The sequence below is a fragment of the Sorex fumeus genome, unplaced genomic scaffold, assembly GCF_029834395.1.
Source record: "Sorex fumeus unplaced genomic scaffold, SorFum_2.1 ptg000002l, whole genome shotgun sequence".
NCBI lineage: Eukaryota > Metazoa > Chordata > Mammalia > Eulipotyphla > Soricidae > Sorex > Sorex fumeus.
In genome coordinates this window covers 45375525-45386668 of record NW_026606059.1, presented here as the reverse complement: position 1 = coordinate 45386668, position 11144 = coordinate 45375525, and positions in this window count along the sequence as shown.

Here is an 11144-nt window from a genome sequence, read left to right as displayed (position 1 = left end):
TTCCCAGAGCTGAAGAGCACATACGACCAGATTCAGGAGACCCAAAGTGTACCAGAAGAAGAAATCCAAATAAAAATAATCCAAGACACATCCTTATCAGAATGATGAAAACCACAGAGACAAATTCTGAAAACAGCAAGATCAAAGAAAGAAACTGCCTATAAAGAAGCATTTTAAGATTTACAGCCAACTTGTCTATGAAACCCTTCGGGTCTGAAGACAGTGGTAGTGGAATATAGTGAAAAAACTCAGTGAAATAAGCACCTCACCAAAAATACCCAGCTAGACTCACATTCATATCAGAAGGGAAAACACACAGTTTCAAAGATAAACAACTGAAGAACTTCATAGAACCAAAACCATGGTTACAAGAACAACCAAACGGAGATGAGATAAGTCCCTCAAATACACCAAACTTTGTCAGAAAGATGGGACAAAACCCCATAAGAATAAGACACAGAGTGGCAGGATGGATCAGAAAATTGAACCCAACATTCTACTGCCTGCAAGAAACACAGCTAAACAATCAGAGCAAATACAAATTCAAACTCAAAGGCTAGAAAACAATACTACAGGCAGACAACTCCCTCAAAAAATCTGGGGTGGCCATTCTGGTATTAGGCCACATTGATTTCAGACTGAAGGCCACAAGAGACAGTGAAGGTCATCAGGAAGAACTTACACTCCTAAATGTATATGCACCTAATGAGGGACCGGCAAAATACTTAAAACATAGACCTGAAGAAAGACATAGCAACACAATACTAGTGGAAGCAACACAATACTAGTGGAAGACTTCAACAACACTTTATCACCTCTCTATAAATCAACCAGACTCAAACTTAGCTAGGACATACTTTATCTAGAGAAGAAATGGAAGAAAGGGGTTTAGTAGATATATATAGGACACTTCAGACTCAAAAGCTGAATACACATTCTTCTCAAGTGTGCATGGGACATACTCCAGATAGAGCACATGCTGGGTCGCAAAACATACCTCCATAAAATTAAGAAGATAGAGATTGTATCAACAATATTCTCAGACCATGATGCACTGAAAATAGAAATGAATCACAAAAGATAAAATCTAATTAAACACCTGGAAATTAAACAGCTCACTACTGAACAACCAGTGGCTTAGAAAGGAATGCAAAGAGGAAATCAAAAGATCCCTGGAAAGAACAATAAAATGAAGACACAAGTTACCAGAACTTATGGGACACGCAAAACCTGTATTAAAAGGAAAGTTTATAGCTCTACAAGCATTCCTAAGGAAGGAGGACCAAGTCCACATAAGTAACCTAACCTCACAGCTTAAGATCTTGGAGAATGAGCATCAAAAGGAGCCCAATCCAGGCAGGAGAAAGGAAATAATAAAACTTAGGGCAGAAATTAACAAGATGGAAGTCCAAAAATAATCTAAAGATCAAAGAAACAAATACCTGGTTCCTTGAGAAAATAAACAAGATCAATAAATCTCTACCAAGACTCACAAAGAAAGGGAGAAAGAAAACCCTAATTAACTGAACCAGAAATGAAAACGGGAACATCACAACAGAAACTACAGAAATTCAAAGGATCCTCAGATATTACTTTGAGAATCTCTATGATACGAAACAAGAAAATCTCAAGGAAATGGATAAATTCCTGGATTCCTATAGTCTTCCAAGGCTGAACCAAGAAGACCTGGAGTACCTGAACAGACATATCATCATCAAGGAAACTGAAACGGTAATATAGAGTTTCCCCAAAAACAAAAGTCCTGGCCCAGATGGATTCACTAGTGAATTCTTCCAAATCTTTAAAGAGAACTTACTCCCAAACTTTCTAAGCTTTTCCAGAAAATTAAAGAATCAGAAACATTTCCAAACAGTTTCTATGAAGCAAATACCAAAAGCAGACAGAGACACCACAAAGAATGAGAACTATAGGCCAATATCCCTGATGAACACAGATGCAAAGATCCTCAACAAAATCCTAGCAAACAGGATTCAACGACTCATCAGAAAGATTATACACCACGACCAAGTGGGATTCATTCAGGAAATGCAAGGATGGTTTAACATTCGCAATTCAATCAACATAATCTATTATATCAATAAAAAGAAGAGAGAAAAAAACATATGATCATAACAATAGATGCAGAGAAAATATTTGACAAGATCCAGCACCTATTTATGATGAAAACTCTCAGAAAAATAGGCATTGAAGGAACTTTCCTCAATGTAGTCAAAGCCATCTATCAAAAGTCCACAGCAAGCAAGCGTCATTCTCAATGGGGAGACTCTAAAATCCTTCCTTCTAACATAGAAGCAAGAATGGTTGCCCAGCCTCCCCACTCCTATTCAATGTAGTACTGGAAGTTCCTGCCATAGCAGTTAGGCAAGGAAAAGGTATCAAGGGCATACATATAGGAAAGGAAGAGGTCAAGCTACCACTATTTACAGATCATATGATACTATATATAAAATACTGAAGACTCTACAAAAAAGCTCCTAGAAACAGTAGATTTGTAGAGTAAAGTGGCAGGCTGCAAAAATCAACACCCTAAAGTCCATGGCTTTCCTATATACAAATAGTGAAAGAGAAGAGATATTTTTAAAAAGTCCCTTTCACAATAGTGCCTCAGAAAATTAAAAACCTCAGAACCAGCTTAACTAAAGATGTGAAGGACCTATAAAAGGAAAATTAAAAAAAACACTACTTCCGTAAATAACAGAGAATGCTAGGGAATAGACACTCCTGAAATTCATGTGGAACAATAAGTCCCCAAGTATAGTTAAAGCAATCCTTGGGAAAAAGAAGATGGGTGGCTTCACCTTCCCCAACTTCAAACTTTACTACAAAGCAGTAGTAATTAAAACAGCAGGGTACTGGAATAGAAACATACTCACAGACCAATGGAACAGAGTTGAATATTCTGTCACAGACTCTCAAATATATGATCACTTAATCTTTGATAAGGGAACAACAAATGTGAAGTGGAGCAAGGAAAGCCTTTTCAACAAGTGGTGTTGGGAAAACTGGACTAGCTATCTATAAAACTGAACTCTGACCTCTGTCTAACTCTAGGTACAAAAGTCAGATAAAATTTGATTAAAGATCTCAGTATCAGACTTGAATCCATAAGATATATGGAGGGAAATGCAGACAGAACCTTCCAGGACACTGAAGCTAAAGGCAGTTTCAAGGATGAAACATCACTGACTAAGCAAGTGGAAACAAATATAAACAAATGGGACTACATTAACTAAGAAGCTTCTGCACCTCAAAAGAAACAGTGACCAAAACACAGAGAGCCAACAGAATGGGAAAAATTATTTACCCATATTCATCAGATAGGGGGGTAATATCCAGGATGTACAAGACATCAGTAGAACTGTATAAGAAAAAACCCTCCAACCTCATCAAAAATTGGGGAGAAGACATGAACAGAAGTTTCCTCAAAAAAAGAAATACAAATGGCCAAAAGGCATATGAATAAATGCTCTACATCACAAATCATTAGGGAGATGCAAGTCAAAACAACAATGAGATATCATCTCACACCCCAGAGACTGGCACACACCAAAAAGAACAAGAATAACCAGTGCTGGCACAGATGTAGAGAGAAAAGGACGATCTTTCATTGTTGGTGGGAATGCCAACTTGTCCAGCCTTTCTGGAGAACAATATGGGCATTCCTTCAAAATCTAGAAATTGAGCTTCCATATGGCCCTGCAATACCACTTTTGGAAATATATCCTGAGGGTGCAAAAAAGAACAGTAGAAATGACATCTGCACCTGTATGTTCATAGCAGCACTGTTCACAATAGCCAGAAACTAGAAACAACCCAAGTGCCCAAGAACAGACGACTGGTTAAAGAAACTTTGGTACATCTACACAATGGAACACTATGCAGATGTTAGAAAAGATGAAATCATGAATTTTTCTTATAAGTGGATGGTCATGGAGAATATCATGCTAAGTGAAATGAATCAGAAAGAGAGGGATGGACATAGAATGACTTCACTCATTTGTGGAATACAAGATAACATAGTATGAGACTGACAGCCAATGACAGTAGAGACAAGGGCCAGGAATATTGCTCCATAGTTGGAAGCCTGCCTCATGAGCTGGGGGAAAAGGCAGCTGGAACAAAGAAGATATATCACTAAGTGAATTATGGTTGGAGGGATCGTTCGAAGATGTGTGCCGAAAGTGGATAAAGGACCAAACGTGATAGCCTCTCAGTATCTATATTGCAAACCATAATGCCCAAAATTAGAAAAAGAGTACAGGGGAAATTGTCTGCCATAGACGCAGGGGGAGGGGCGGGTTGGAGGGGATACTGGGTACATTGGTGTTGTAAAATGTGCACTAGTGTAGGGACGGGAGTTCGATCATTGTAAGACTGAAACTCAAACATGAAAGTTTTGTAACTGTATCTCACGGTGATTAAATAAAAATAAAAATAAAAAAAAGAAAAACAAAACTATTATACCTCAAAGGTCACAATATTTTTCATTCTTTTAAAATTTTAAACAGCATAAGAATTCTAATTGGTTACTTCAAATGACAGATGAGATAATTCAGGTTATGTTTCTTTGACTTTATGTTAGCATCATTTTTAATATTCTGCCTGAATGAAAAATAACATAATTCCAAAAATTTCTGTGGAATAAGTTTTCTAAAGCAAGCTAAACTCAAAACACTTATGCACGGTCTCTAAGAATGCCTATTGGTTTCCTTTTCTCAAGGATTAACTATAACAGAAATGAAAAGATAAGAAATAAAAAAGGGTATGCTGAAGAAGGGGGAAGCTAAGTGAGGGTAGGAAAGATATCTAGGAGAGAACCTGGGAACATTGTGGAGGGAAGCTGATACTGGTGGTGGGATCAGTGCTGCAATATTGTATGTCTAAAACAACTATAAATAATTTTGTAAACCATGGTGCTGTAATTAAAAAAATTTTAAATTAAAAAAATAAATGGAAGCAAAATTTTTTTCTGTTGACAAACTGACAAACCCACCATCTTCCCATTTTCTAGTCTTCTAGATTTCTTTCAATTTCTTCTGATTCTTTAAAGTAACTACAATTTTTTAAAAGTAATTGTGTGTGTGTGTGTGTGTATTTTGTGGTCTTACGCATTCTACCATCTCAGATCTGGATACACTGCATCTATCTCCCTCAGTGAAAATCATTGAGGGATATAGTAGGATTGTTTCCACGCACGGGAGCTCCCGGAAGAGAACAGCACAGAGTCTCCTGCCCCCACGCCTGGCTGTCCTCACCAGGGCCCCTTGGAGGGGAGCGGGTTGAGTTTTCCTCCCCGCCCCGACCAGGGCTCCGGCAGCTGAAGACCTCCAGAACCAGCTACCACCATGCTGAGACCACTCTCCGCACACACGAAGGTACCGGCAGAGGAACAAAGGCACACGGGTCCCGGGGCTGAGATCTCCAACCCTACTCAGGTCGGGGCTGAGCATCCTCCACCCAGATCCTCCAAATTCCAGTAGGCGGGGGTCACACCCACCAACTGGCCCCCTGGCGCCGTGTAATCCCATCAACAGCCAAGACTCAGAGACTATAAAAGCCAGCTCCCAGAAGCGCGCGGCCGCAAATGCGGCTGCGTGACATTTTATTATCTCATTCCTACTTTGGACAAACTGGCAGGCTACCGAATGTAACCTGCCCACATGGCAGAGTCTGGCAAACGCCCCGTGGTGTACCCAATATGCCAAATACCAGTAGCAATGATGGGTCTCATTCTCCTAAAGAGCCTTGAATATGGCACTATCTCAGGGCTAGGACGAAGGAGACATTACTGGGGCCTGCTCGAAGCAATCGACGAATAACAGGATGGTCGTGATCGTGATTGTGATCATTTCCACTCCCAGTCCAATGACCAGTCTTACTAGCAGGTGGTTTGTGACAAATAACTAGACTCCTCACTTTAATATGGAGCAAGTAAAAGGCCAGGACAGTGCCAGAGCACCTTGTAGAATTGCAAAGAGCACAAGGTTTGAGGCAAATTTCTGTGCAAATACATGGCTGCTTCTGCAGCCAATCTGAAAACACTTACTGCAGATAGAGTTTTAGAGTGCTATGTGAAAGGAGGAGCCCTTGGGTTAATAAAATCTCAATTACAAGAAAATCATAGATCAACTCCCCACTCCACTGCCATACTTGCTTTCACTGATTTCTTACATGTACTGAAAACACTCCCCAAATAAACTTCTGCATGCTGTCCTCCATCTCAGAGATAGTCAGTGCTAGAAGGGGTCCCAGGAAACACACTATGAAATGGGACTGTTGAGATAAATGACTTCCTAGCTGGCTGGCAATGTCGACCTGTGACTGGTGGTCAGTGAAGTATTGACAAGCCTTATCATGTTGTGGTAGTAGTGATATGAACATTGTGTCTGTCAGTAAACAGAGAAGGGATTCAGCACCAGAGGATATTACTTGTGGTATAATGTTTATTACACTAGGGAGGCATGAAAAATATTGTAATTAGAAAGACAAGGGAGTGGGTGGCTGTTGCAGAACACTGCTGATTTGATAGAATGGGAAAGCATCAGATTCAGGATGGGACCAGGAGTAGGGCTTCTATTTTTCTGAGATGAAATGTAGCAGCTATGTCGCAGGTAGGAGCTCAATGGAATGGCTTCTTCCTGAGCATGCTGGTTCCTCTCAGAACTGAAGCAGTGGTACTGAGGTTCTGGAGCTGATGGTTCTCTAGCTGATCATAACAACAATGTAGTTTTGGTTATTGTTCCTGAAAGGTACACTACTTCTCAATTTTATTTCTTCAGTACCTCAATGATTATGCAACTGATTTCAAAACCTGGATTCTCCCCCTCATCATTTGATCACTAGGAGAACTGAGGTTCTGTAACTTCAAATGAATGAAACAAAGGAATGAAACAAATGAAAAAGGTAATTGAAGGGACACATAGGTTTAGTTTTAGGCCAAGAAACTTTAAATAAATAGTAAGACAGCCAATGGGACCTCCAGGAGAAATGAAGGGTGAATGATTGGTTCTTTTAATAAGGTTGAGCTAGAAATGTGGACTTTGTGGGGAGAGGGATTTGACAACTTGGCAGTGCTTTGGGTTTATTCCTAGTTCTGTGCTCATGAATAATTCACTCCTGGCAGGCTCAAGAAGACATATGGGGTGCCAGGGATTGAACCTAGGTGAGTCACATGCAAAACAAGTGCCCTGCCTCCTGTATTATCTCTCTGGGCATATAGAAATAAAGACTTTTGAAATAGCTCTCAAAAGTAATAGATGAAAGCATGATCCTGGGTGATTTTCCTAGGAAGAGAGTAGGAAGTAAAAAGAGATGAGAAGAGTGCTGTAGGCAAAGCAAAGAATGCAGTGGGGGAAAGGAGGTATTGCAGGAAAAACGTGGGTCTAAATCTTAGCTCTGCCTCTACTGGCTATGTGAAACAGCTAGGATAAGCTACTTAACCTCTCCACGATTGGTCTAAGAATAAACTCTCTATATCCTGCTTTCTGACACTAGTCAGAACTCTAGCTCTGTTTGGTGGAGAGCAGAGGCTGATGCTTTTCATTTCTGTTCTTATTGATTCTGCTTTGCAAAACAGATTTTCAGCATACTGATCACTGTATACTCACATAACCATGTTCAAAACAGGAGAAAAGAAATTGGGTAGAAAAGGGTGCTGGCCTTCCCTAGGAGGCAAATTTTATCCAGATTCATTTTACTAATGTGTACTGACATCATCTCATTGGCCAGATAAGAGTCTAGGTCATTTGTAATTGAATAGGATATAGAAACAGACCAAACGCATTACTGTTTTGAACCTTTCTTCTTGCTAAGTTCGTCAGAATGGTCTTCCTCCAAACTTTGGAATGGCTTGTTTCCTTATGTCATTCGCCTGCCTTTCATGTTTTATGTGCTCATATGCTCACTGGTTGTTTTAGTGACCTGCTTATTTATTTACTTTCCACTTTTTAATTAAAGCACTGTGATTTACAAAGCTATTCATAGTTCATTGACATGCAACATTGCAGCACCAATCCCACCACCAGTGTCAACTTCCCTCTACCAATGTTACCCTACTCCCTCCCATACCATTCCTTCCCCACCAGTCAGCCCCCCTTTTGTAAATAGAAATTTACTAGATGGAAAGACAAAGATGGTATTTCATGCCTAAAAATTAAATAGTTCCATTATGAATCTAGCAGCTCTAATTACTGCAAGTTGCCTGTAAGATTAAAATACAAAGCTGCTAAATGTCTTCCAAACAGAGATGTTGCTTTTGAAATTTTACAATTAATTTTTTAAAAAATTATTTATTTTTTAGAGTATTACAAAGCTGTTCACTATTGGATTTCAGTCATACAGTAATCCAACACCTATCCCTCCACTAGTGTACAATTCCCAGCACCAGTGCCCCCAGGTTCTCTCCCATCACCTCCCACCCCCCACCCACTGCCTGCTGTCAGTCTGCTCTCTTGACAGGCACTTTGCTAAGTTCAGTTGTTAGTTTGGGTCTCTTGATTTAAGTGCTGTTGACTCTGTGATTTGGAATTTGGTTCTATTATTCCTTAATACCACCTTTGTACCTGATCCCCCTGACCTATTTATTGTTTCTTATCTGTCTCTTCTCCCTCTCTCCTTCACTCTTTCTTTCCTTCTCCTTAGACTCTGGGGCCAAGGTTGATCAGGGCATCCCCCCTTTAAAACACTGTATTCTCTCATCCAGTTATTCTAAATACCACATATAAGTCATACCATCCTGTTTTTTTCTTCTTCCTCTTCCTCCTCTTCTTTCATCTTCCTCCTCTTTGTTCCTCCTCCTTTTTCTTCTTCCTCCTCCTCCTCCTTCTTCTTCTTCTTCTACCTCCTCCTACTTCTTTTTCTTCTTCTTCCTCCTCCTCTTCCTCCTTACTTCATTTAACGTGGTGTCTTCTTGTTCCATCCATGTTCCTGCAAATTGTATGGTTTCATTATATTCCTTACATCCGTGTTGTATTCCATTGTGTACAATACCATACCTTTGGGATCCACTTATCTGTAGATGAACATCTAGGATGATTCCAAATCTTAGCTATTATACAAAGTGCTGCAATGAATAATGGTGTGCATGCTGTTTTTTTGAATGTGAATGTGTTTCTGTACTAGGATTGAACAGAATGTGTTTCTGTACTAGGATTTAAACCCAAAAGTGGAATTGCTGGGTGATATGGGAGCTCAATTCTGAGTTACTCCATACTGTTTTCCATAGGGGTTGGATCAGACAATATTCCCACCAGCAGTAGATGAAAATTCCTTTTCACCACATCCCTGTCAATAGAGATTTTCTCAGTATTTCTGATATGTGCCATTCACACTGGCATAAGATGATATCCCATTGTTGTCTTGATTTAGATTTCCCTAATAATAAGTGATGATGAGCATTTTGTCATGTGTGCTTATTGGTCATCCTTTAGTCTTCCTGAGAGAAGTGTCTGTTCATTTCTTCTTCACATGAGTTTTTAGATTTGTTTTCGCTGTTGTTGATCTTTGGGAGTACTTTATAGATCTGGATATCAACCCTTTATCTGATATGTTGAGTGCAAATATTCTCTTCCACTCAGTTCCTGCTTTGTTTAAGCTCATGTTTCTTTTGCCATACAGAAACCATAAGGTTGATGTAGTCCCACTTGTTTAGTTTTGACTCTGTAGCCTTTGTCAATGGCATCAAAGCATTGAAAATTCCTTTGAGGTCTAAATCTTGGAACTGTCTATATTTCCTTCAATGTACTTTATAAATTTAGGTTGATATCAAAGTCCTTGATCCATTTTGAGTTGACTTTTGTGTAAAGTGGGAGATTGTGTAGGGTGTGTAGGACTCAGATTTAATTTCTCAAATTTGGTTATCCAATTTGCCCTACATCATTTTGTTGTAAAGGCTGTCTTTATTCCATTTCATGTTCTTATATCCTTTGTCAAAAATTTGCTGACATTATATATGGGGGTTTATCTTTGGATATTCTATTCCGACCCATTGATCAGAGTCTTTCTTTATTTCAGCCACATGCTGTTTTGATTACCATGGCTTTGTGGTATAGATTTCATTTAGGTAGTGAGATGCCTCCCAGTTTCTATTTTTTCAATTTGGTTTTGGTCTTTTATGGTTCAGCAAACTTTATAATCGACTGTTCTAAGTCATTAAAGAATGTTCTTTGAATTTGTGTAGGGATAATTTGTGTAGTAGTTTAGGCAAGATAGTCATTTTCACAAGGTGAATTCTTCCAATCCATGAGCACGGGATGTCTCCATTTCATAAGGTCTTCAATTTCTTTCTTGAGTGTTTTTAAATTTGTATGGAATATGTCTCTCACCTCTTTTGTTGATTCCTAGGTACTTGATGTCTTTGGATACTATTTTTAATGGGACCTTTTGATCTCTTTTGCCTCTGATTCATTATTTGTATATAGGAATGCAATGAATCTTTGTGTACTGACTTTGTACCTGGCCACTTTGCTGTATTGGTTTATTGTTTCTAGGAACTTTTGAGTGGACTCTTTAGGGTCTTCTATGTATATTATCAGGTCATCTGCAAATAGAGATAAGTTGATTTCCTCTTTTTCAAATTGGATCCTTTTGATTTCCTTTTATTGACGAATTTCCTTTTCAAGAAAAGGAAAAAACTTCTTGCTGTTTCCAATACTTCTAGTACAATGTTGAATAAGAGTGGGGACAGTGGACATCCTTGTCTTGTGCCTGATAGTAGTAGGAATGCTTTCAGTTTTTCACTGTGAAAAATCGTATTGGTCATGGAATTTTTATTTATTTATTTATTTATGGAATTTTTAGATACCTATTCTTTTTTTTCCTTTTTTAAATTTTTTTTTAATTTTTTATTAGTGAAACACCATGAGGTACAGTTGTAGATTTACAAATTTTTGTGCTTGGATCTCGGTCACACCATGCTCAAACACCCATCCCTCCACCAGTGCCCATCTTCCACCACCAGGATAATATCCTTCCCCCCCATCCCCCCATCCCCCCCTGCCACTGTGGCAGGGCATTCCCCTTTGTTCTCTCTCTCCTTTTGGGTGTTGTGATCAGCAAAAGAGGCATTGAGTGGCAAACATGTTCAGTCCAGTCTACTTTCAACCTGCATCTCCCCTCCTGGGAGG